This window comes from Octopus sinensis, linkage group LG2 (genome assembly GCF_006345805.1).
Source record: "Octopus sinensis linkage group LG2, ASM634580v1, whole genome shotgun sequence".
In the NCBI taxonomy this organism is placed as follows: domain Eukaryota; kingdom Metazoa; phylum Mollusca; class Cephalopoda; order Octopoda; family Octopodidae; genus Octopus; species Octopus sinensis.
The window spans coordinates 92,572,999-92,600,250 of NC_042998.1; the positions used below are offsets into that span (position 1 = coordinate 92,572,999).

The 27,252-nt window shown below is 36.0% G+C and overlaps 1 protein-coding gene across 4 annotated transcripts in view; it reads right to left on the minus strand.

Moving 5' to 3' along the window:
- The window catches only part of LOC115223791 (ankyrin repeat and IBR domain-containing protein 1), a 312,949-nt gene that overhangs the window by 253,499 nt on the left and 32,198 nt on the right, over positions 1–27,252 (minus strand). The gene's annotated exons all lie outside the window — the stretch shown is intronic.

Here is a 27,252-nt window from a genome sequence, read left to right on the forward strand (position 1 = left end):
CAACCAAGTTCATCATACCTGCCTATGCTGTGGCAGAAGTAAACTAAACAGTGGAGTGAATACAAGTTCATAACTATAATACTGCATTCTATATAATTAACCATTGAATATTAAAATTTGCAATTTAGGTACCTATATATCATAAGCTTGCTTCATTATAGATGATCTGAAGGTCAACAAGTATTTGCATGTTAATACTGGATAGATGAAATGCAACAAACATTTACTTTACAGTTTATGCTCCTCCACCAAGGAAATTAATCAGAGTCTGTTTTTTCATAAGAATATAATTGGTGTGAATTCATTACATACATTTCTTTAAAACCCCCCAAAAATGTTTCTGGGAATTTTCTGTAAACAATTTCTCAGATATAGCTTTTAGAAGCACTGAAACTTATTCCAAGTTTTATTACCGAGAGATCAAAGATCATAATCAATAAATACTGTTAAAGTAAGTGAGAGAGAAAAACAGAAAACTATTACTATTGCTAGTTTGAAGGGATTCATCGTTCATTGAAAGCAATAATCAGTAAGATGTGGGTATCAGATATGTGATACTGTCTAGTAATGAAACATGGAAATTTTAAGGCAGAAAACTTGCAGTGAGTACAGCAAAATGAACAAAGTTTTATTTATTCCATGTGCAAATTAAACTTGGCAGAATTAGATGGAGTGTTGGTAAATAGAGAAAGTGATTATGATTGGAAATATCGGTTGATAACTTGGCCAGTGAAGATATCTAATGCATAATGGATAATGCATCAGTGAAAAAGTATAGCTAGAAGGTAATCAAGTATAGCAGTGAGCAAGAGCAGAAGCAAGCCAAGTAATATTTGGGATGAATTTATGATATTAGGCCATGAGAGATGATGCAGGATACAGTTAGGATAGCAAAGTTGAATATCATTTCAATTCTTGCTAGCACTGAGGAGGAAAAAAATTCCTTGGTTGCTGTAGTTGATGATAAAGGTATAAAGTGTGAAATTTAATACAGAATCTGAAAATATTTCCAGTATAATTGTGCATACCAATAACAATGGACACACAACCCAAAATTAGAGATACAGTTCCATTGCTAAATTATCTGCCCCGGACATAATTACACACTTAAGTATCGATAATGTACTAGATTAAATGGATAAAAACCAAATTTGTATATGTGGTTTTTAGTTCATGGTTCACTACCAAGTATTTGATTGGCTGCTCCTGTGCCAAGTATCTGCTTGATAAAAAGCTGACTGGAACAAACAATAAAACAGGGCAAATTTCTTAATAAAGATATATAGCACTCCAGTAATGAAGATAAATTAACTTCTAATTTCATGTCTGGATAATTATTTCAGTTATTTGTTTATGTTTAGACCTACTAATAAAGTGAACAGTTACTTGTTGTTTGGGTTTATATCTAATAAAGTTTGAAGTTTGAAAATTCTAAATAATAAATCTTTCAGGCTACATATATTTCCACTTTTACCAAGAACTAATTTGTTTGTATCCAATCAATTATTTTCAATGATTTGTTGATACACACACACACACACACACACACATACATAAACTAGCATTTCTAATTTTGTAGTTTTATAAGACTAATGATTTAACTTCCAACTCAGGCAGTTTATTTGTGCAAATCATTTAAAGAAAGAACTGTGTGTGTGTGTGTGTGTGTGTTTGTGTGCATGCGTGTATTTGTATGTATGTATGACTTAATAAGGATATGATTATCTTTTGGTATTAATACTGCTTGCATTGCTAAAAATTATACATAAAATAAAAATTATGTTTATATTTACAATTGCTGAATATCAAATAGTTTGAGGAAACTTTACACATTTACTTTTCATCTTGGATTAGTTTCATTCCAGCACAAGTTAGCATTTTTAATAACTATCAATGAACCACCACACTGAAAGACATCTAGACACTACCCAGTGCTATGCTAACAAAAGATGTGGAGATAATACATACTACAAGCCCACAGATTCAGATTGTAGAGATTTTGCAGGATGCTCACAATGCAAAGTCCTCAAATAGGTTTTACAAGAAAGAAAACAAGTAAGCCATTCAACATTATTATTATATCTATATATACAAAGCTGAAGTTATCTGTGTATGGCAGGTTTGGCAGCCTTCAACTAACACTATCTCCTCCAAGACCCTGCGACGTGCAAGTTGACCAAAATTGAGAGTATGATAGAAGAAGGCTTGCTCTTCCTTCCATAGAAGGAAAAATTCAAATCGGACCATATTAACACCAAAAATTATTTACATCAAAAAGGTGCTTTTTTTTCTATGAAAATCCCTATTTTTTATGATTTTTTGACTGCTGTGTCGCCATTTTTCTGTGTATTTCAACCAGAAAAATGTTCACTTAAAAGAATAACAAACTACATATTGCAAAATTTTTACTTTTCAAAAATTCCAATTGCAAAGGGTCAAAACAAACCTGAGCAACGCTGGGTGATACTGCTAGTATATATACAAAGTAAACAGAAAATGGAGAAATGTTGATCAACAACAGTTGATTTACATCAATTATTATTTTTTAATTCAATACAAATAGACTGCATCTCATCTAACAGCAGTTTCTGCAATGTTATTTGGTATTGCCATTGATATACTAAAGATAACATTCATCATATTTGGTAATAAAGCCGATCTGGAACATGGAGCTTCATCAGAGTGAAGGAAAATACATACATAAAAGAAAAGAAGAGCCTAGAGATGGAAAAGGAAAGGCTGAATATGTTTAAATCATACCACTTTGCTTCAACCTCTAACTCTACTAACCTTACACACACACACACACACACACACACACATTCCTTTCCCTGTTTCAGTCATTTGACTGAAGCCATGCTGAAGCACCACCTTGAGTTTTAGTCAAATAAATCAGCCCCAGGACTTTTTTTTAGAGCCTAGTATTTATTACATCGGTCTCTTTTGCTGAAGCATTAAGTTACGGGGAAGTAAACACACCTACACTGGTTATCAAGTGGTGATGGGGGGGGGACAAACACACACACATACACATATATATACTAGTGGGTCTCCTGGCCTTCAGCCTCTTCTGTACGGTGTTGGAATGTATTCATATGGCACATATTGGCATCTGCCACAATACCCATTTTCCTTGCAATAAAAGTTATTAAAAAGTATTTAAATATTGCATAACATAATTTTGCAAATTTATTTAGAATATCTAAATACAAAACATAATGTGATTAATAAGAAAGAACTGTATTGTACAAAAATTATAAAACGTTTACAGAACTTTAGTATATACACTGTTTTTATGTTATTTCTTTGGAGCATATTTGAAGAGCTTCTATGGGCTTCCTACTCTGGAAAACTTACAATTAGCCATGTGAAAAACACCCTTCTTCTAGATGGAGACCAACAACCTGCAGTATTTGACATTGGGACTTGTTAATGGTCAATGTGTAACTGACACTCACTGGGAATTACAATTGTTTCAAACGAAAGGGGACATCTGTTGGTGTTAGTGGTATTCTAGGTATAAATACAATGTCTCCCTTACAGCAACCTCCTTGTTGACAACTTTGAGAAAGGATTTATAGATGTGGCAACGTCCATCCCCAATCTGTCTCCTTTGTTTTTTCTCCCTAACTCCCTTTCTATCTCTCTCAAATTTTTTCTCTAGAGAGAAGTAGAGGTAGTGAGAGAAAGAGACATAACTACAACCAGAGAAAGAGAGAGGGAGATAGCGAGAGAGATAGAGACATAGAGAGAGACATTTAGACAGAGAGAAGGCAGAAGTCTTTCGTTTCATTTATTTTTTCTCCGTAACACCTTTCTCGGTCTATCTCTCATGTTTTTTCTCTAGAGAGAAAAAGAGGTAGAGGTAGTGAGAGAGAGAAACATATATAACCAGACAGGGAGATAGTGAGAGAGATAGAAACATAGAGAGAGATATAGACAGAGAGAAAGCAGAGGTCTGGCAGCAACTTCAAAGGAATAAATGTAATGTATAAAATTAGAGAAGTTGGAGGTGGATAGAGTGACAGGTGGAGTATTTTTTCACCCTGTAAAAATAATTATGGTGAAATAGACGGTACATGGATTGCCAGAAATAGGAGCAAATACACCGCAAACTCAAACCCCGCCCCACACCTTTTTGTTTTTGGAAAAATCTGTGGGATGGTCAAGTTAATTTAAATGACACGACAAACCTGAAATATCATCAATTTTATTTAGTGTTTTCAGTGATCAATGTAGAAACGAACAAACAAACTGGTTTTTTATATTTAATGCTTTCAGCAGTTAATGTAACAAATAAGCAAAGAAACGAACTTTGCTCTTTATAAGGATATATAGACATTGTAGTGAAATAGAAAGTATATGGATTGCTAGAAATATGAGCCAATACACCGCCAAGTCGTGTCCACCCCCAATCTGTTTTCGGAAAGTGCGCAGTTATCTGCAGAATGGTCAAGTTAATTTAAATGATATGAAGAACCTGAAATATCAATTCTACTTAACGTTTTCAGTGGTCAATGTACAAACAAACAAACTTTACTTTTTATAAAGATAAAGATATAAACGATGGGCTTCTTTCAGTTTCTGCCAACCAAATCCATTCACAAGGCTTTTGTCGACCCAAGGCTATAGTAGAAGACACTTGAGGTGTTAGCACGCCGGGCAAAATGCTTAGTGACATTTCATCTGTTGTTACATTCTGAATTCTAATTCTGCCGAGGTTGACAGTGCCTTTCATCCTTTTGGGGTCGATTAAGTAAGTATCAGTTACGCACTGGGATTGATGTAATTGACTTAATCTCTTTGTTTGTCCCCTCTATGTTTAGCCCCCTGTGGGCAATAAAGAAATATATATATATATAATTAATAACATCAAGGTAATAAAGATTTTAGAAATTTTTACTAGCAGAGGCCTAGCATATAGAAAAATTGGTTAATAGACTATATATTATTCATATAAAATACAATGTACATTTAAACACATTAAGAGGTTTCCATCATAGGAATCGCTTACGCTAGAAGGAACAGCTAAGGGATTCCTATGATGGAAACCTCTTAATGTGTTTAAATGTACACAGTATTTTATATTTATATATATATGTGTGTGTGTGTGTGTGTGTGTGTGTGTGTGTAAGTATAAGTTAGGTGTTTAAAACCTCTAAGGGATGGTTAAATCCAAAGACACTCCTGGTGATTACCTGCATAGGTACACCCTTGGTAAAAGGTATACGATGGTGGTTAATTCAGTGGGTAAACCGTAGTTTAAATTATATGCAAGAAGAAAATGGAGAAAAAATAACAGGAAGAAGTTGATTGTTTGCACTAGTAAGCCATTAATTCAATTAATTAATAAAGGAAAGTGGTAGTAATAGTACATTTACGATCGTTTCTGTTTACCAGTTGTAGTGGTAGACATCATCAGAATGCATAGTCATATGTAGAGGTAAGAAGAGCGAAAGATATAGGGCTACATTGGTAACAAGAATAAAGACAAAGAATGAGTCTTACATTACAGTAGAGTTCTTAGTTGATAATTCTGCTGCAAAGTGGATGTAGGATGGGGGTTATTTTGATCTGTAGGTCCAAGTTTAAGCAAGTGCATATTTTCCATGAGTTTATTCTGGCTAGACTTTTCATCAGTGGTGTAAAGAAAGTGGGTCAACTCCAACTCATGGTAAAAAGGAGGCTAACTCTATCTGGATTACTCAGTCCGAGGTGAGTAAGGAATTTGTGTCTTTTGGACTTAAAGTTGTAGGAAGTTCATAGTAAAGGAGGAAGCCCTGTATAGGTGTAAAATAATTTATTATGGGATGTGTAAAGCGAGAGGGGGTTGGGAGGTGAATGTTTGCATGTAAATAGTTTAAGTGGTTCTCGGCTAAATGGGATTATTTAGATGAAGATGCTAGTGTAGGATTTGTACAGGGTCAAGCGGGTTTACCGATACTTGGAAAAGACAAAGAGGCCTATATGTAGACAAAAATTACTGTTCTCATATTTTCTATTAGGAGGAGATGGCTTAGCCGTTAGAATTTCCAGGTGTTTGGTTAAACAGAGATTGCACTGTCTATTGGTAGAGTTGTAAGAAGTTTGTTTTTGCGAGTATGCACCATTCTAATCTTTATTATATTTTTTTGTCCTTAAGCTCCCACATATAGCTACTAAGCCCTGTTGAATTTGCCTTACTCCTATTTCTGAAGCTAGATTGGTCTGCATTGTACCTAAGTATCATTTGGTTTTACATGGCTCCTATATAGGATTTTATATGGCTATTTGTGTGTACGTCACATTGGTAAACTACATTTTTAGTCTTACATCTATTAGAGAATTGGCACTTACTTCTATCCCTGCAGCCACATAAATTATTAGGTATATCTGTGTTGTGTTGTGTTGTGGAGGGCTATTAGTACTCTGGTCTTTGTGTTACTAGGAAGCACTTCATTAGTGGTGGGATTTATTCTATTAGTCTGCTGGTTGTTAGATTTGTTGTTCCTAATTTTTCTAGCTTCATAGAATGTGTCACACACACACAGCATTAAAACGTTTTTAGTCTTATAACGACCAATTGGTGTTAACAAAATGTTAGGAGACTAAATTTATTGTATAAATGATATATCAACTCCATTATTTAATAAACAAGTATCTGCATTTTCTGACTAATGAAAATGTATTGGATAATAGGTGCAAGCATAGGTGCAGGATAAGAAGTGTCCTTCACAACCACATGAGTCTGGATTCAGTCCCATTACATGGCACCTAACACAAATGTCTTCTACTATAGCACCAGGCTGAGCAAAGCCTCATTAGCAGATTTGATTGGCAGAAACTGAAAGAAGTCTCTCATATAAATACATATATATATATATATATATATGTAAATGGATGAATAAATTACCATTTGTTTCAAAACATATATAGAAAGTAAAAGAATTTGAATAACACCTGCATTCAACTCCATTTATATATATATATGTATATATATATATATACACACACATATATGTCATGATGGTGATGATATATGCATATTTGTGTGTGTGTGTGTGTGTGTGTCACCACCACTTGACAACTAGTATTGATATGTTTACATCCTTGTAACATAGTGGTTTGACAAAGGGAACTGATAGAATAGTTACCAGGCTTAGAAATAAGTAGTGGGGTTGATTTGTTTGGCTAAACCCTTTTGAACAGTACTCTGTCTAATGAATGAAACAGGTTAAAGGTAAAAGATAAAAAGATAATCCAGTGTTTGGCATATTAACATGAAATTTTAACGGAAGATTTTAATTCAGATTACTTTAAGCCATGAAACTGGTATCACAGAACCAGGGGTAGTCCCAGGTAGGTGAGTATCAAAAGAGTTAAGCAATTTTTCCATTCATAGCCAATACACACATACACCACAGGTTTCAGCACAGTTTCTTTCTACCAAATTATATCTTCTAATATATTCTTTATTCTATATATATATTAATATATATTACTTCCAAATCAAATGACATTAAGTCTCAAACAAACTAAGTCTATACTACTTGATTTACAAATCTGTTTAAAACACATTTTTCTTAGAGGAAGTAGTGAATATCTTTAAAGTTGCATTACATTGACAAAATAAGAAAGATAACATATTATCTGGTGTCTAATTATATATAATTACTATATTACACAGTGTATAATTTCATATTGTTAACTAGATTATTTGCCAAGAAGCATGTGCGTGTCTTTTGCTCTTCATGAAATCTTTAGTGTATTTATAATCTGAACACATTTGATTTACACTTGAGAGATGAAATGAATATAGCATCACAGAGAAATACAACTAGAATCAATATATCTTTTTGTTGAAACAAAAGGAATAAACTGATCTAAGTACAGCTGTTACACAGATAACATTTCAGGGATAGAATCCCAATGACAAATATATTTTCAGATGTCTCTTAAAGAGTAATACATTTTTCAAAACTATTAAAGACATCGCTTTGCTGGGTTAATCTTTATTTAGATTAGATTCAGTGGGAAAGAAACAGACAGTTAGATAAAAATTAGACAAATTGAAAAGGAATTAAAAGGACCATCACCACCATCACCTTTTCTATTCTATGCTTTTGTGCATCTGATGAGACATGTTAAGGCAAATTTTATGCAAATAGATGCTTTCCTGTTGATGGTCCTCACCTATTTCCATGCAAAGTACTGTCTTCTGGTCATTTGAATAACAAACAGCTCAATGGCCAGACATGTTTTTGTAGAAGATTGCAAACAAGCAACACTGTTTGTATGAAAAGTGACTTTGTTTTCAATCAGCATGCAAATGTCAAGATGTTTAAAAAGATGCTTGATGTAAATTAATGCAACATATGTAACCAACTGCACAAAATAAAAACTCTATCAAATGAAAATTGACAAAAACACATCATCTATCAAAATGAAGTTGATCAATGACATAGAGCAACTTTGTTCATATGAGATTAAATACAAAGTTTAATTGGTGATTAGACACATATCTTTCAAGGTGAGGTATGATTAAAGAAGAGAATAAAAACTTTACATAAATATCTAGAAGAGAAGAGCAAGCCAAGAAAAGAAAGTAGAGGCTAAAATAGTATGAGACTAAGTATATATTGTAGAGAGACAGAGCTAAAACAAAGTGAAAGACATTTGAACACTGCAATTATCAAGTACATCAATAGTTTGAGCATTAGCTCGTCAAAGAAGTGAGCAAAAAAATAAAACCATTATGATATAAAATAATAGTAACCAAAGCAAGGAGATTGCTCTAAGAGTTACTCAGAGATCAAATCTTCCTTAGAATGTTATAAAAAGAAAGAAAATACAAGCTACGTTGTGAGTTCCACTAATGCATGTTCACAGTTTTAAAACTTAATGTTATTCCACAGATGGCTGTGTGGTGAAGAAGGTTACTTTGCAACCACATTACATTGAGTTTGATCCCACTCTATAACTTCAGCAAGTGTCTACTACTATAGCATCGGGTTGACCAGTGCTTGGTGAGTAAAATTTGGTAGAAGGAAACTATACAAAAGTTCACCATGTGTATATGTGTGTGTGTGTGTGTGTGCATACACACATATATATACACATAGATACATTTATGTATTTGTGTGTGGACTGTGTTTGTATCCACATGCATCACATTAACATCACTTAGGCAGCACTGATATTGTTTATGTTTTGCATAAACAGAGAGTTTTTCAGCTCAATGGATTCATAAGCAAAGATGTGGAATAAGGGTATCTGGCTGTACAAAAACAGCTTCAAGACTGCTGTCTCATCCAATGCAAGCCAGCATGAAAAATTCAGATGAAAAATTGACAATACTGGGGTCAATGTAACCAACTAGTCACTTCTCACAAAATTTCAGACCTTGAATTTATCATCACTATCATCATTTGACATTTGTTGTCCAAGCTGGCATGAGTTGGACGGTTTGACTGGGCTGACACACTGGAAGGCTGAACCAGACTCCAGTCTGATTTGGCATGATTTTCTATGGCTGGATGTCCTTCCTAACACCAACCACTCAGAGTGTAATGGGTATTTTTATGTACCACCGGCACAGGTACCATTTGCATGACGCTGGGATGTTTTTACATGCCACTATAGTAGAAAGAAATATTACTGGTGGGTATAATTCAATACTAAAATTAGTTAGCAATAGGACAAATTCCTTCAAGGAATACCAGATAAGCCACCTACACCTGGATACAACTAATTCAACAAGAACTCCCTACTCGAATGGGCCATGAAACCACGAAACTTAACTAAAAAAAAGATTTAGCAAATCCTATTAGGTGGTGCTATTAAGTTAGACATGGCCTTGACCAATCTTAGGTCGAAACATATCTAAGTTAATTGAATGAAAATTAAGATAAATTTTAAGTTTCTCATAAAACCTTAGAAGACATTGCATAAGATGTTACGTTACTCAAATGTAAAAACCACAAATAGAAAAATTATATCCTTGAAAATTGAAGCAAGTATATAAAGTGTCTGAAATTAAAGAGCATTAGTATGAAGGTATTCCTATTGACTACCTATAACTAACCAAGATGGTTCTTTAAAAATAAACAGAAAATCAAATGTAGTAATGATGTTTTTTCCTACACTGGTGTTCTATCATGATTTGGGCTATGACCCTCATTAGTACAAGATAATGGGAGAGCTTCTATGTGGTCATTCAGATAGCTAGAAAACACAGAAAATGTCCCTCCTATCATATTCTACTGTCTTAAAAAGGAAAGGAGGCTTATTGTGTCTAAGACGATATAACCCTTTTACATATTTCAGTTATTGCACTGTGACAATGATGGGGAACCACCCCTCCATTTTTTTAAAGTTTGTTATTTTATCACTCCCATTTGCTGAACTATAAAGTTACAAGGACATAAACAAACCAATATCAGCTGTCAAGCAGTGTCGAGGGATGAACACACACACATATATATGAAGAGCTTCTTTCAGTTTCTATCTACCAAATCCAATCATAAGATTTTGGGCTATAGCAGTTGACACTGGTCAAAGGTATTGCACAATGGCAGTGAAGTCAAGACATGGTTAGGAAGCAAGCTTTCAACCACACAGCCATCCATGCTTGTGCCTGCATGGCAATATTTTTTTTTCTTATGCTGTTCTTTGTGATTAGGCTATCAAAGGAGCTTCTATGTGGTCATTCAAATTGCCAGAAAAGACAGGGAGTTTCCCTCATATACTCTGCTGTCATAAACAAGTAAGGAGGCTTGTGTATAAAGGACAATATAACCCTAGATACATAAAACTTTAAAGAAAAAATAAACAAGATGACAACTTGAATGCCTTTTATTATAGGTTTCTTCAATGAGAATTGACCTTGAGCTAAACAACAACAAAAGATTAAAAAACAAAAAGCAAATTTAACTGATATGATTCCTTGAATCTTATCAAAACAGAAATGTTTAACTGATCATCAAACAATGATTAATTAGTCACTCCTGTTATATATGTAACCAAACAACCAACCAACCAAAGAACAAGCATCATTTGCCAATGTAATCAATGTTATCTAATCACTGTAGTATTACTAAATACAAGAATAAATAACTGAAAGGTCGTTTACTTGCAATAGAATTATATGAAATTTTGCTTGTAAACCAATCATTTAGTTAAATAAATCCTGTTAATTCGCAATCTACCATTATGATGCTTCCACCCACTTTGCTTGATAGTAGTTGCTGCTCTTGTTAATGATAACGAGGTGTAATCTTTATCTTTTCCTTTTATGTTTTACTTCCTTTGATCATTGGACTGTGGCCATGCTGGGGCACTGCCTTGAAGGGTTTAGTCGAACAAAGTGACCCTGGGGCTTTTTCATTTTTAAGTTTGGTACTTATTCTATCAGTCTTTTTTGTCAAACTGCTAAGTTACTAGAACATAAGCAAACCAGCACTGGTTGCCTAGCAAGGGGGTGGGAAACAAACACAGACACACAAGCACTTTTTCTTTTCTTTTCCTTGCATGCAGCTTTTCCCTTCTTTCTGTTCTTTTCAATCTTGCAAGTTACTTGACACCATCACTAGTGCTGGTGGAATGAAAAAAGCAACCAGTACACAATGTAAAGTGGTTGGCATTGGGAAGGGCATCTAGTCATAGAAACCATACCAAAGCTGACATTGGAGCTTAAAACACCTCAGTGGTTTGCCAAATCTTGTCAAACCACCCAACCCATGCCAATATGGAGAATAGATGTTAAATGTTGGTGATACAGACAATGTGCTTCCACACTATTACCATCTATCAAATTTACTGACAAGGCATCAGGCTGGGGCTACAGTAGAAGATGCTTATTCAAGGTGTTGTATAGTAACACTGAATCCGAAACCAAGTGGTTGTATAGTGAGTTTTTTGCCCACACAGTCGATTAAAAAAAATAAAATAGTATAAAATATATATAGCTACTAAAACATAAATATATACATGAATTTATATGAATTAAGCATCGAGAAAATACTAAATGTTAAGAAAGAAGTGTTAACAATAGAAATCTACAATGTCTGGTGACATGTCTTTGATATTGTGATGGTACCTGTAGTAGCTGGCGTAGCCTTTAACAGAACAGCCTTCAACTAATTGTCCAAGCACAAATGGATCAGTTGGGAAGAACAGGCCTATTTTACTTGATCATTGGCACTGAGATTTATTGGCTGTTACTGTGAAAACCACTCAAATTGGAAGCAATAATTGCATAAAGATGAATGACAGAGCTGTGTTAGAAAGTATCAGTTTAATCCTTTGTACAATGACATGTTTTCTATAATGCTCACCTTCTTTAACAATGTCACCCTATCATGTGTCCATCTAAATGGGCTGTTTGAATTTTTGCGTCATTACAAAGTCCATTAGCCTTATTTAAATTACACAAAAGCACTAACAACACATCACTCTTTCAAGTTTGAAGTATGAGATGGGGGAAGCACTACACTAAAGTTACACTTGTTTAGAAACTATTAGGTATCTGTACAGATTGTCATCAACTTTGGAATCAATACTTTTTCTAAGTCTGTTTCTCATCAAATATGTTGATAATGTTCTCATTTATAGAATCAACAACAATACTGGTAAGAGATAGCATTGTTTGATCTGCACAGTTTGAAGGATTTCATAGGTTGCCAAAAATCAAATTTATTTTACATTCATTCAGACCAATCATATCATTTGAAAGCTCACTTTTGCCTTCAGAATCCAACTGTTCACTCTTCACTCACAAGACTTAGAGAATCAGCCTAGTTACAATCTTCTCAATTCTGCACTCTTATGTTGATAAGTTTTCGTTTTGTTCAAAAATGAAGAATAAGTCTATATTAATTGATCATAATAGGTTTCTTTAAAATAGAAAGTGTTAGAAACAAGATCCAGCCTCCAAGAGTTGGTGGTTTCACAAAATTTGTGATCAAAAAAGGGCAGCTGCTGAACAGCAATCTTTTTTGTGCATGGCACAAAAGATTGTACAGCAGCTGACCTGGCTCCATCAATCTCACAGATGTGACTATCCTCAATATACAAGACCACCACAGCAAATAGACCCAAGGTGGGCACCACTGGCAACAACACATACATCACATCGGTGCTCTTACTGAACATCAGAGGACTGCTAAAACTCAGTAACAGCACAAAAATCCCTTTCTTGAGAGACCTTGTTGAATGCAATCAAGCTTTATGCATAGCACTTATGGAAACACACCTGAAACCAGATATAGCAAATATAGAAATACACATACCACAGTATGTTGTATTACGGACTGACAGGAAAGAAAGGAATCATGGTGGAGTTGCTATGTACATCTGCAAAGACCTTACACCCCAGGTCCTTTTGTCACACTCAAATTAAGTATGAGACACACTGATTGTACATATAAGGCAACTCTGTGTAGTTATATGTGCTACATATCGCTCTCCAGATGCTCCAAATCATGTAGGCGAGTTTGAAGACTGCCTTACAAAAATAGAAGTTCTAGTCACATTAGAGCAACATATAAGTGTACTTCTTATGGGAGACTTCAATCTGCCCAGTGTCAGATGGCCCGAAGGCCTTTCTTTCCCAGGAAAGACACGATACGAACAAGGACAGGTGAAGTCCCTCTTGAACCTCATCAACACTTTGTACATGGAGCAAATAGCACTCCAACCAACCAGGGCAGGTAACATACTGAATTTCTGCTTCACAAATAATATGGAACTCATCCATAATGTGAAAGTGACACCGACGCTACTCTCGGATCACAACATGGTAGAGCTGATCATGTATGGGCCAAAGGAAAGCATGGACATGCAGCCTACAAGAAACTCTTAGAATCTTTCCAGCTTGAACTTCCATAAGGCAAACTGGAAACAAATTGAGAAAGAGATCCTCAAACAAAACTGGCCTAAATGTCTCTCCTCACCGGACATTGACATGAAACTTCAACAATTCATGTCTGTAATGCAAGCCATATGCTACAAATGTGTCCCAGAGAGAAAGGCCACTGTACACAAGAACAAAATCCCCAGGAAGAGGAAAATTCTAATGAGACAGCATACAAAAGTTTCAAATTGCCTAAACAAACAAATTGAAAGCAATGAAAAGTCCCGTCCGAAAATACAACTGCTGGAAATTGAAAAAAGTCTGTAACTCTCCCATGAAAAAGAAAGAGCAGACAAGGAAGCCTGGGCTATAGACAATATAAAATCTAACCCCAGAGCTTTCGACAAGTTTGCCAAAGAAACAGCTTCAGTGCACTGCAGGATAGAGCCACTCCTTAAAAAAGATGGTACACTCACAGGAAATCCAATGAGGATAAGTGAAATACTAAATGAGCAATTCAAAAGTATTTTCACTCCACCCCTATGGCACTTTCAAGTCAGCAATCCAACTGACTTCTTTACCACTGCAGATATAAAAACAGAGGCAATGATGATTGATTACATCAATATAAAGGAAGATGATGTAATAAGGGCTATAGATGAAATGAATCCAAACTCAGCTACTGGCCCTGATGGATTCCCAGCAATCCTTCTAAAAGTATGTAAGCGAGTCCTAGCAAGACCACTGCAGTCCCTCTTTCAGAGCTTCCTTGCAACTGGCAAACTTCCAAGAAAACTGAAGGAGAGTAAAATATGCCCTATTCATAAAGGAGGTAGCACATCAGCAAGGTCATGGAATGAATATTCAGAAGAAAACTAATCGCCTTCCTTGAAGAAAATGACCTGCTGCCTGACACCCAACATGGTTTCCAACCAGGAAGAAGCTGTCTAACTCAGCTCTTATAACACTATGACTGGGTGCTGAAACCACTCAAATGTAGAAGTGATATATCTCGACTTTGCAAAGGTCTTTGATAAAGTCGATCATGGAATGATATGTCACAAACTGCGTGATCTTGGCATAGTTGGAAAATTGGGAGAATGGCTTCATGACTTTCTGAAGGATAGAAGTCAAGTGGTAGTAGCCAATAAGGCCATCTCCAATGACACACAAATAGTGAGTGGTGTTCCACAAGGTACTGTTTTGGGACCACTACTGTTCATAATGGCCCTCTCAGATATACCCTCAGCCACACAGAGAACCACAATCACAAGTTATGCAGATGATACAAAAGTTTCACAGGTAATACAGAACCCTGAAGACGCTATGCACCTGCAATGTGAGCTGGATGAAATATACAAGTGGGCTGAAAAGAATAACATGCAGTTTAATGCTGAAAAGTTTCAAGCTTTGTGCTATCAGCATGCAAAACTAAATGCAATACCTAATACATACACTGGACCTGGAGGGATTGCAATTCCAGAGGCACAATCAGTGTGAGACCTGGGCATTTACATGAGTAATGATGCAACCTGTCATGTGCATGTTGCTAAATTGGCAATGAAATGTAGGTGGCTGACCGGATGGATTCTTAGAACTTTTAGAACAAGAGACCAGGAAACCATGATGGTCCTCTGGAGGACACTTATCCTAAGCCACTTTCACTATTGCTCTCAGCTATGGTCACCATCCAGTGTCAAATTAATCTCAGAACTTGAGGCAATCCAACGAAACTACACGAAGAAGATAGCCTCTGTGCAGCATATAAGCTATTGAGAAAGACTCAAGAGATTAAGACTCTATTCCTTAGATATGCCATGATATACATCTGGAAGATCCTGGAACGACTTGTCCCAAATTTTGGCATCGAAAGTTACACAAGTACAAGAACTGGGCATCACTGCATAGCACCAAGGACTCCAAATTTGCCATCAAGATGTAGGACAAGATACTGCAATAGCCTGGGCTTCAGAGGTTCACAGCTTTTCAATATCCTCCCGAAGGACCTGAGAGACCTGCATGGGGTCTTCAAAATAAAGTTGGACCTCTTCCGGTCAGGTGTCCCAGATGAACCAACTTCGCAGCAGAAGGTCCAGATGAGGGCAGCAGCATCAAACTCTCTCGTGCACCAAATGTCAATTGCTAAAAAGCATTCGTGAAGTAAAATTATGTAGCAACACCAAATGGCAGTGCCCCAGCATGGCCACAGCTCGTGAGCTGAAACTAGATGAAAAAAACAAAAAAAAACAAATTCATACACATACTTCAACATTTTTAAAGCTTCATCCAACAACAGACAAAATGACAGACTGGATTTATTCATTCAAGTTTGCTGTTAATATCAACACTGTAATTTAAATCTGTTGATGGAAACTTGATTGCAGATAGTTGAATGAACTGAAGAATCACTTTTGTGAGAACAATACAATCAGTCCTGTAGATGCAACTGTAAGAATTGGCTGATAAAACAAGCTTCCACACATTCACTGCTTGATTGAAAAATGTTTTTAAAGTACATTCAGGACTATCGACAAAGAAAAGATCTAAACTTAGGTTGTTGCTTTTTACAGAATACATTAAGATGCTGTTACTTTTGATTCAATTGCCTCCTTTCCTCCTGAGCTATATACACTCATAAGGCTGGTTCCATGATTTTTGTAGTACATATATTCCCCACTTGGATGGGATGCCAGTCCATCACAGGATTACTCAATCTTACCAGATGAGTGGAGTGGAACAATGTGAAATGAAGTGTGTTGCTCAAGAACACATCACCTGGTCCAGGAATCAGAACCACATTTTTATGACCACGAGTCCAACACCCTAACCACTTGACCACATATCTTTTCTGTTTCAGTTTCTCTAGGTGACTGCTGTTAATGTCAGGGGAGAGTAAAAAAAATGTTTGTGGCTGTGTGGTAAGTAGCTTGCTTACCAACCACATGGTTCCAGGTTCAGTCCCACTGCGTGGCACCTTGGGCAAGTGTCTTCTACTATAGCCTCGGGCCAACAAAAGCCTTGTGAGTGGATTTGATAGACGGAAACTGAAAGAATCCCGTCATGTATATGTATTTATGTGTGTGTGTGTATGTGTGTGTTTGTGTGTCTGTGTTTATCCCCAACATCGCTTGACAACCGATACTGGTGTGTTTACTTCCCCGTAACTTAGTGGTTCGGCAAAAGAGACTGATAGAATAAGTACTAGACTTACAAAGAATAAGTCTTGGGGTCAATTTGCTTGACTAAAAGTGATGTTCCAGCATGGCCACAGTCAAATGACTGAAGTAAAAGAGTAAAAAGTACTTCTAGAACAAATAACCCAGAAATAAGCATATGAAATGAAGATCCATCACAGAGGCAGGGAATTTGTAAATGAGTGCCAATATTCTTCTCTAACGTTAGGCAATGTTAGGCAAATTAGGATTAAAAAAAAAAATTACAGCTGAGTTGAGATTTCACAAAACAGACCATTAAATTGATCAGATTTAGAATTTGAGGTACATGCATCATTTGTGTATGTCAAATTCAACATCATACTCAGTAAGGTCAGTTTTTAAAACTGCTTCCTTGAATGTTTTGGCATTGCAATCTGTCAATGTTTTCAAGTGAAATGAATGGTCATAAGATTTGTATAGTAAAATCATAGGCATTTGATATGTTTCAGAATCTTGAAAGCTGATGAAGTGTAATCTTCCAATTGAGACTCAGAAGTTTCTTTTGTGCAAGAGTGTCTTTACGCATTGTGAGTCTCTTCATATTCATTGCAATTCTTTTCATATTTATCTTGTAAATGTATTTAAGAAAAGCAAATGAAATCAAAGTGTCATAATATCTATAGAACATATACAAGAGTATATCTTAACACTGTGATTCCCTTCATATTTATCTTATAAATGAATTCAGGAAAAGCAAATAAAATGAAAGTAGTTGTTATTTGATATCGACATTTCATCCCTTCCTTCCGCCAACACATGTAAGGCAGGGCGACCTTAGATCATAATCAAAGTAATCCACACACATACACACACAAAATGTTCAATAATATAGATACAAAAGTAAAAAAAACAACATAATATAGATGAATTTCAAAAATCACTTATCGATATCACAACCTTCAACAAGATGAATAATATCAGATCTGATTAAACTTTGTTCCTCTCTATTAAATTACTATGTAAACTTGTAGAAGCTAATGGGTAAATACATGAATCCTGTTATGTAATTAAAGATTTACAAAAGTGAAAAAAAATAAACACACATACACACACACACACATATATATATATATGTTCTTCCTCTAAGAAAAATATCTATTTAGATATAATAATGCTAAGATTGCCAAGGGTTCAGGAGAAACTTGTCACTTTAGACTAAACAAAACTTTCACACTATAATTGCAGTGAATCCGACTTATGTAATTGCTTTAAGCAATTAAATCCCAGGTGTGCAAACAGTTCCAAGTAGGCAAGGAGTCAGTGTATTCACAAGATAGTACTAAATGTTTTGTTTTGGGTAGTAAAGTACATGACGAAAACTGAATGCACAAGGAAGAAGAAAAGCAGAAAGATAAGTGCAAACATAGTTTTGCAGAGAAGTAGTAAATTAGTTAATATATGGATTAATTCATTATGTAGCTTATTTTCTTTATTATTTCCTATAATTAATTAGATAACATTTGTAGAAAGTATACATAGCATATGTTTACTGAAACAATGGTAAAAAAAATGTAAGAAAATATTAGCTAAATTCACATCATTCAAGAATGAAAAGGAAACTGAGTGAAATTTGGTGAATAGAAACTGAGCAAAAGCAATATACACACACACACACACACACACACACACACACACACACATGTGCGCACACACAGTGGTGTGATGATGCAACCAGGAAAAATAGAACTCAGAATATGAATATATCTTTATTGATATTTAGCAGAAGTAACAAAGTGACTCAAGGGCTGAGAGTTTCGTGTACTGTCATTTATCAAACTTATAAGTACCAATGCATGAAACTCTTTGCTCTTGAGTCACTCTGTTGCTTCAACCACCTGACTGGCCCTCGTGCTGGTGGCATGTAAAAGCATCCACTACACTCTCAGAGTGGTTGGCATTAGGAGAAGCATCCAGCTGTAGAAACTTTGCCAGATCAGATCGAGCCTGGTGCAGCCTCTGCCTCACCAGTCCTCAGTCAAACCATCCAACCCATGCCAGCATGGAAAGCGGGCTTTAAATGATGATGATGATGATGAAAGAAAAAAGAAAGATAGATAGATGTATATATTTATGTAGATGTTTGTATGCATTTATGCAAGTATGTATCATATGTATGCATATATATATCCATACATATATATATTCTTTTATTTGTTTCAGTCATTTGACTGTGGCCATGCTGAAGCACAGCCTTTAGTCAAACAAATCGACCCCAGGACTTATTCTTTGTAAGCCCAGTACTTATTCTATTGGGCTCTTCTGCAGAACTGCTAAATTACAGGGGCGTAAACACACTAACATTGGTTGTCAAGCAATGATGGGGGGGGGGCAATGTGACCGCGTGTGTACCGTTGGCGATTTTCTTTTCTCCGTCTTCCCTTCTCTGGATCTGTCCTTTTCTTATGTTTCCGACAAAGAGCTCCGCTCGAAACGTTAAACCCTCCTTCTTTCCTTCCTTCCTGAGCGTCCAATAATACTATATTTGTTCCACGTCCTCGTGTTGTGTTTTCTCTTTGTGTTTTCATGTTTGGATTAACTATATATATATATATATACATACATACACACAACAGGCTTTTTACAGTTTCCATCTACTAAATCCACTCACAAGGCTATAGTAGAAGACACTTGCCCAAGGTGCCACGCAGTGGGACTGAACCTGGACCCATGTGGTTGGTAAGCAAGCTACTTACCACACAGCCACTCCTGCACTTATATGCATGAACATATATATGCACATACATGTATGAATGCTTGTACATACATGTGTGTGTGTGTGTGTGTATGTGGTGTATTTACAAACAAGCATATGCACAAATGTGAATATGACAAAAATATATATAACTGTCTATCTATTTCCTTTTCCTGATTTCTTTCTTCCTGTCTTCCATCCTCTTTCCTCTCTTTTTCCTCCTCACTTCTGCTTTTCTTTTCTTCCCTCCCTCACTCTCTCTTTTCCTACTTTCTCTCTCTTCATTTCTTAATCTGTCTGTCTGTCTCTCCAAAACTTCCTTCTTTCTCTTCCCCTTTTCCCCTCTCTCTGAATGGCTGACTTTTGGAGTTGTCATATAGAGGACAGATAACCACATTGTTCAACTAGTAGGAGGATCTGAGTGATTGACAGCATTCCAGATATCAACCATCCAGTTTTAGTCTTTGCTAAACCCAAGACTGCAGCTCCATCAGAGATACAAGTTGTGGAAAGACATACCTAACAAAGACCAACTACACCTTCACATTATGAAGGAATCTTTGTGGATGTTGCAGCCTCAGGGGCATGTCTACACATCAATATCCACAATATAGTGGATCAACTGTCCAGAGAGTGTCAACAGTAGATTGATTGCTTAATAAATGGAACATGTTCTCCACAAGATTACCCCACCATCTTTCTTTAATTGTAAATGGCCAGTAGTTTTCCTCTTCCTGGTGAGTATAGGAAAAGAATAAGTGTGATGGAAACAATTGAAAGAACTGAAGACTAATAGTTTCCTCTTTGGCCCTCAGAAGTTTTTTCAAGTTCTCCTTTGAAAGGAAGGTGAGTGGAGCTGCACGTGCTGTCCTCCAGTACATTTGTTAAAAGGCAAGGAGACAATAGCAAACATGGTACAAGTAAATGAGTCTACAGCCAATATATATACCTGAGCACCTACTCATGGTCATCTCTGTAATCTTTAAAGAGCAACCTAGGCTCCTTCATCTTAAGTGGATCTTCTCTGAGAATTATATCACATATTTGTCTATTGTGTATACTTTTCTTTCTACCCACATTCCATTTCATTTTTTTTTTTTACCCGACTCCTATGTAAACTCCCACATCTATCTCTGTAATGTTCCCTCCATTGGTTACAATGATGTGGGTCCCAGTTGATTCAATCAACAGAACAACCTGCTTGTGAAATTAACATGCAAGTGGCCAAGCACCCCAGACACAGTTCTTAGGGACATTCAGCATGACAAAGAATGTTATAAAGCTGGCCCTTTGAAATATAGTACAACTTGTTTTTGCCAGCTGAGTGGACTAGGACAATGTGTCTTGCTCAAGGACATAATATGCTGCCAGGAACTGAACTCACACAACTGTATAATCATGACCTGAACACCCCAATCACTAAGCCAAATGCCTTCACTTATCTAGTATCTTTGTGGCAAGTAAATGAGATATTATTAATCATCATTGTCATTATCATCATTGTTATCATGATGATGGCGAGCAGGTATTTCTTCCACTGCTGAGTTCAAATACCACCAAGGTCAACTTTGCCTTTCATCCTTACAAGGTCAATAAAATAAAGCATAAGTCAAGCACCAGGGTCAATGTAATCACCTAAACCCTTCTTGCTAAAATTGAAAGCCTTGTGCCAAAATTTTATACTATTATTACTATTATTATTATTAAACAGAGTATCAGAAATACTACAGAGTCAATTTAACAGCTTTACTTTTGTTCATAGTTCAAATACTACAAGAAGGGGTTCAATTTTGTCATCCCTCTAGGATTGATAGACATAACTATCAGTCATGTACTGTATTCATATACTGCTATTTATTGCCTCATATGCAATAACCAAAGTGAGAAGTCATTGTTATTACCATGATGAACTAGTAATTTAATTTTACTTATACTACATTCCTAACATCAGTTAATACTGGCTTTCCTTTACTTCACTGCAGGTACCACCACGGGACCTATATCAGTCATGGTTGACCAGGTAACTCCATTTGCAGGACTGAGGCAAGGTTTGCTTGCTTTTTTTTGGAGGAGGGTGTTTATGGAAAACTGGCAGTGATCTAAGAATACAAGTCTCCCTTTACTTCTTTACATTATGGATGCTGTCCAAGGGAAAGACCGACACTTTAATGCCAATACAGTTTGGAACCAATGTACTTGTAGACATTGCTGCTAAAGCACAAATGGCCATAACAGATACTGGAGGGTATTTTGTCAGACATTATCACAGTCCTACCAATTTTATGATTAGAGAAGACATTAAGAATAGGACATGTCAACAGTTCCAATCAAAATTCATAAAGGAAGCCATATCATATAAAGCTAAAATATTATTTTAACAAAAAATATTAGGATATGGCAGTGGCTGGATGATTAAGTTTGTTTCCTAACCATGTGGTCTTGGGTTCAGTCCCACTGCACAGCACCATGGGCAAGTGTCTTCTACTATTGCCCCAGACTAACAAAACCCTTGTGAGTGGATTATTTGGTAAACAGAAACTGAAAGAATCCCATTATATATTTATCTATCTTTCTATACACACACATACACACAGGGTGGGTCAAAGGTCATAAAACAAGATTAAAACTCACACCTTGGAATTGACAAAGACATGCTTCAATAAGTTGAATAAAATAAATTAAATAATGACAAATACACACATACTTGTACATGAATAATAATGATGATAATAATAATAATAATAATACGAGCACTCAGAGAACGTAAACCTCTGCCAACACAACACCCACGTCCTCTCAACAATTCGTCAGAGATGATTTTTAAAATGAGAATATCTGAAATAAACTCGACTGCTCTCACAAATGAAAATACTAAAAATGAACCCGCCCACTCTCAAAATTTAAGTAAAAAAAAAAACAGAAAAATAACCCAATAGTAGTCATGGAATGTGAAGGTGGGTGTAGAAAATTTAGTAACAGTATTAAATAGTTTATCCTTATTTAATACAAGCCAAAGTTAACAAGTTCACCATTCAACATAGTTTCAAAGGTGGAGGTACTAATAAGTTCTACTCAGGAATTTTTAAATGAATAGCACAAGGCCTTTTGGTTTTCTCTTCTCTTGAATTCTGGCCTTCCTTTAGTATTCTTGTTGTTTTAGATTGATATTTAGATGTATATATATATGTATGTATATATATATATATATATATATATATATATATATACAGGGGTTGGATGAAATAATGGAAGCACCTAGCATCATAGCATCACAATTTTGAAATATCTATAAAACCGTCAAAAGCTTGTTTTTTGATTTATTATTAGTGTTCCTTAATATGTTTTGCTAAAATTACTGTTTCTTTTCAGATATCATCAGAAAAAGGTAATGATAATAATAATCAACATCATTTAACATCCGTGTTCCATGCTAGCATGGGTGGACCGGTACCACAACTGTCAGCCAGGCCCAAGCCTGCACCAGTCTTCTGTGACTGTTTTGGCAGGATTTTTATAGCTGAATGCCCTTCATAACACCAACAGTTCAACAGAGTGGACTTAGTGCTTTTTATGTAGTACAAGCACAGGAGAGGTGAGTAGTGCTTTTTACATGGCACAAGCACAGGCAAGGTTTTTACAGCTGGAATCCCTTCCGAACACCAACCACTTTACAGTAATAATAATCCTTTCTCATAACAATTCTTTTATAATAATCCTTTCTATTGGAAGACAAGACCTCAATTTTGGGGGAAGGGATCAATTCGATTACATCAACCCCAGTGCGTAACTGGTACTTATTTAATTGACCAAGAAAGAATGAAAGGCAAAGTCGACCTCAGTGGAATTTGAACTCAGAATATAGCGGTAGACAAAATACTGCAAAGCATTTTGCCCAGTGTACTAACAATTCTGCCAGCTCAGTGCCTTAATAACAATAATAATAGCAGTAGTTTCAAATTTTTCTACCAGGGCAGCCTGAAAAACAATAGCCTGGGCAAAGTTCAGACACTCCTACTCTTGCTCAGAGTGAAAGGTAGACTGTATGATGCATGTGTGCGAACAGCCATGCTACATGGCAGTGAAACAACGGCTGTGACTGCTGAGGACATGCGTAGGTTCGAAAGAAATGAAGCTAGTATGCTCCACTGGATGTGTAATGTCAGTGTGCTTACACAACAGAGTGTAAGCGCCCTGAGAGAAAGGTAGGACATAAGAAGCTTCAGGTGTGGTGTGCAAGAGAGATGACTGTGCTGATATGGTTATGTATGGATGAGGACAGCTGTGTAAAGAAGTGCCATTCTCTAACTGTGGAAGGAACCTGTGGAAGAGGTAGACCCAGGAAGACCTGGGATGAGGTGGTTAAGCACGACCTTCGAATGTTGGGCTTTGCTGAGGCAATGACTGAGCCCTTTGGAGATGTGCTGTGCTTGAGTGAGAAGACCCGGCCAGTTAAGTGAGATAGTAGCTATGGCTTATGCCAGTGTCGCATAACCAGCCCATTTAAGAGTTCCCTTCAATCGTCGGGCAATGTGCTGTGCCTGAGAAGACCTATTGAGTCAAGTAAAATCGCTGTTGTGCTAATACCACCTGACAAGCACCCTTGCCATTGGCATGTATAAAGTACCATATAATCATGGTCGATGCCAGTGCCACCAGACTAGCTCCCCTGCTGGTAGCACCATATGAGTGTGGTCAAAGCCAGTGCCGTTTGACTGGTTCCCATGCTGGTGGCATGTAAAAAGTACCATTCAAGCATGGCTGATGCCAGTACCATCTGACTGGCTCCAGTGCGAGTGGCATGTAAAAAGCACCATTCAAGCATGGTCGATGCCAGTGCTGCCTGACTGGCTACCATGCCGGTGGCACGTAAAAAGCAGCCAATACACTCTCAGCGTGGTTGGCATTAGGAAGGGCATCCAGCAGTAGAAACCTTGCCAGATCAGATCAGATTGGAGCCTGGTGAAGCCACCTGACTTGCCAGTCCTCAGTCAAATCGTCCAACCCATTCCAACATGGAAAATGGACGTTAAAAGACAATGATTATGATGATGAATAACAACAAAATATAAAAAATGTCAAAAATATTGGTGCATGACTTTTGGCCCACTGTGTGTGTGTGTGTGTGTGTGTGCGCGTGCACATGTATCTTGATATCATGTGATGGATGTAAACAAGCTTTATCGTCGTTTCCAGTCTTCATGGGAGACACATCTGGCTCTAGAGAGATATTACTTTATGCAGAAATGGGAGAGTTGGCAACAGGAAGGGCATCCTGCTATAGAAAATCTGCTTCAATAAATTCCATTTCACTCATGTAAGCAACGAAAAGTGAACACTAAATATATGATGCATACACATTATGTACATAAATATATAGAGAGAAAGTAAAGATTATTTGCCAACATAATGTGGCAGTCCTAGTTAGAATGATTGTTACAGTTATTTAACTCCAGGAAACATCATCACCAGTTGGCTATATGATGTTTCCTGGGGCTAAATAACAGTAACAACCCTCCTAACCAGGACTGCCACATTATTTTGGCAAATAATCTTTACTTTAGAATACTGTTACTGAATGTTTCTCATTCAGAGATTTAGAAATAATGATTATATATATATATATATTCTCTCCTTTTTTCTCTCCTTGTTTTTTTCTGTGTCCCTTTCCATAGAAGAGCGTAGGCTCGAAACGTAAAAGACTTTTTCTATTCCTGAGCATTATACCAATACATCTGTTTGTTTTGTACACCATCTGTCTCTATATATAAACTCTCCCTATATATATATATATATATATATATATATATAATATATATATATATATATATATATAAATTAGACTGGAGTCTGGTGCAGCCTTCCAGCTTGCCAGCCCTGGTCAAACTGTCCAACCCATGCCAGCATGAACAATGGACATTAAATGATGATGATGATATATATAATGTATATATAAACATTTTATGTGTTATATATCTAAAATAAATAATTTATTTTATTAGTGGGACGGGTTTTTTAATTATCATTGTGTGAAATGAATAACATAAAGTTTGCTATAAAAGTATTTTGGAGGAAGAAAAAAACCCCATCAGAATTACAAAGTAAATCATTTATGTGCTACATTTTAGTATAAAAATTAATCAATATTATATTAATAAACTCTTTTTCATTTAAAATCTTTGTTTTACTGCCATCATCATCATTTTAATGTGCACTTTTCCATGCTTTCATGAGTCACATGAGATTCATTGAAACAGATTTTTCTACAGCAAGATGATCTTTCTGTCACCAACTCTCACAAGTTCCCAAACCTGAACAGCACAACGGTTGTACAGTTTTTACAAAAGATTGCAAATGAATGACAACACCTCTATGACAGGAACATTTGTTTATAATTAGTGCACAATGGACATGCATACACACACACACACACATTTACACATAACAAACATATGTATATTCTTTTATTCTTTTACTTGTTTCAGTCATTTGACGGTGGCCATGCTGGAGCACTGTTTTTAGTCAAACAAATAGACGCCATGGACTTATTCTTTGTAAGCCTAGTACTTATTCTATTGGTCTGTTTTGCCAAACCGCTAAGTTACGGAGATAAAAACACACCGACATCAATTGTCAAGCAATGGTGGGAGGACAAACACAGACACACAAACATACACATGTACACACATACACACATATATATACATATATGACGGGCTTCTTTCAGCTTCTGCCTACGAAATCCACCCACAAGGCTTTGGTTGGCCCAAGGCTATAGTAGAAGACACCTGCCCAAGGTGCCACGCAGTGGGACTGAACCCGGAACCATGTAATTGGGAAACAAGCTAATAATCTACTTCAAGTTTTGCCCTGGGATGGTCTACTCATAACAATGTGTTATGCACACACACACACACACATATACATGAATGCAAATACATACAAATGATGAATTTATTTTCAGTATGCATTAACTAAATCCATTCACAAGACTTTGGTCAGTATGAAGCTACAAGAGTGTACACTTTTCCAAGGTATCACAGAGTGAGACTGAACTCAAAACCTTGTGGCTGCAAGAACACTTCTTAACCACATAACCATGCCTACCACAAATTTGATATTTCACTTTGATTATCACAAGCTTACACCACCATAATGATTATAAGTTCGATGATAATGATTATGATGGTGTATATACATTATATATACTTTATATAAAAGTATGATTACAATGGGAATGGTATATAAAATGAAGCCAATTAATTGAAAAACTGTAAATACATTTCAAATGAAATCTCTGTCCTACAGCCTAAAGTTTGGCAGCTTCATTTTTTAAATATATAAGTATTTATAAGTCAAAGTTTAATCTTTAAAAGAATATACAACATTAGATATAAAAATAAAAGTATTTACGAATTAATTTAGTTTTGTTTATTTATATATTTTTTTCCTTTCTGTCCAATATGACTCACAGAATTTAATGAAGATCTATTCACTAATTCCAGCTCATGCTGAGA